This window comes from Spea bombifrons, chromosome 2 (assembly GCF_027358695.1).
Source record: "Spea bombifrons isolate aSpeBom1 chromosome 2, aSpeBom1.2.pri, whole genome shotgun sequence".
Taxonomy (NCBI): Eukaryota; Metazoa; Chordata; class Amphibia; order Anura; family Pelobatidae; genus Spea; species Spea bombifrons.
Window position 1 is genome coordinate 72746166 of NC_071088.1, and position 1963 is coordinate 72748128.

Genomic DNA, 1963 nt, shown 5'->3' on the forward strand with positions numbered 1-1963 from the left:
CGTACAGAGCTCTTATCATTAAGGTGTAATTTGGGGGGTTCCTTACAACAAGTGTCCATTTTGGCCAAAAGCAACAATGTTGACATCATACGTTTGTGGATCTTCCCATTGTTTCTGTAAGATGCTTGTGTCATGGGTATTATGTTTCTTTGGGAAGTAGCGTAATTGCTGGGGGAAGCTCACAGATGGGGCGCATATTCACTGCGGTAGAGGTTTAAACTTTACTATTTATTACAAAGGGCCAACACTGCCAAGTTTCTCCAGGACAATTGCTGAGCTTGCCCTGCATGAAGCATAATTTAACACGTGAGCAGAATGGAGCAATCACACTGATTTAACTATACATTATACAGGACCAACCAAGATCTTCCTGCTGCAGAGGTGTATTGGGCATGGACCTTTATAATTTACAGTGAAACCAAGTACAAACCATGTACAGACTCCTCCTTTAGTGAATAAACCCCAGTGTTATTACTAGTTTGATGCAAAACAAATGAAATTGTCAATTGTCATTGTGATTTACAAAAATATTTTTTAATGAACCTTCAATAAGTGGACGAAAAACATTACTTATCTAATTACACAGCTCGTAGTCTGTGCGCGTCTAAAGGCCAGCCTCGCCGATTTCATTGAAGGTGCAACCCAATGGGCTGCTTCTGCCGTAATATCATAGACGGTTTCAAGAAAATCGCCTCCCCCGTGGAACTATACATTCTGAGTGACCAGTTGCGCTCCAAACGCAGGAGAAACTTCCTAAGGTTGGTCATTCATCATACTTCCTCGGGTCATTGAGTTGAAGCCACATCTGTCCTGCAAATTCATGTGATACTGGTTTTGTATCAACACATGGCCACGCGTACTCTGAACTGTCAAGGTTATTCTGTACAGGGAAAATCTGGGTTTTTAAGATGTGTCAATAAAGACTACTTTTGTGTAAAAAAATTTCTTTTTTACGTGTTTCCTTCAGGAGGCTTGGTGAATGAAATTAAAATGTACTTATGTGATTTTAAGTTAAAAGCTCAAGGAGTTGTGCTTAACTACATTGTTGGCAATGGTGGAAGATGCCGGTATCATTGTAAGGCCACAGAGTAATACTAAAGGGTATGTAGCTCCATCCTTCCCTCACTGGCATAAGCCTGGTGTTCTTGGTCTCCATCAGAAGAGAAGAGCTGCTAAAGTATAGTATTCAAGCGTATGTAGGAGCCAAAAGGTCAACCCACCCCCCCTCCAAAAATTCTTTAGGGACATAGCCCTACTGTGTGGCATTTTACAGTCTTGTGGATAAACTCAAGCAAGTGTGCCACAGTTACAAAAAAAAAGTGCCGTTATGGCCTCGGCCCACGGCTGTTATAAAAATGCAGCCATCGCTGATCGGCCATGAGCTGAACCAGTGTGGCAAAGGCAAGACGTTCAAAGGAAAGGTCAAAGGGCTTAAAATGTACTGATGTTACGGAGATCGTACAGATTCTCTTGCAACAAGCATGCGATGCTTTGTTGAGTCATATGCTGGGAGGCAGACCTTGGTACACTTGGCAGACACAATGAAAGCAAATTGTTCACTTGTGTAAGATCTGGATAATACTGGTTGTGGAGAAGTTAAATGGTGCTTATGGATGCAGGAGCTAGAGTGCTGAGAATGTAATGCTTGAGAAGTTAAGATACCCGTGTGGAAGATTACTTATTTTCAATGAGTTCAGTTTGAAATGCACATTAGTAATCCATGAAGGGGCTTCTACAGTCATGGTCAACATCACTGGCACCCGTGAATATTTTGAATATCCTGTACAATATCTTAATTGGAAATGGACATACTTTGTACTGTCAGAATAATTTAATGGGATGTCCAGCAGTATTCAACAGAAGATGACCTGGACAGCATTAAAGGTAACCTACGATAATACCATACTTGATTGCACAATCCTTTGCAACGCCAGCCTCCAAATGTTTCTTGGAGTTGCCTATA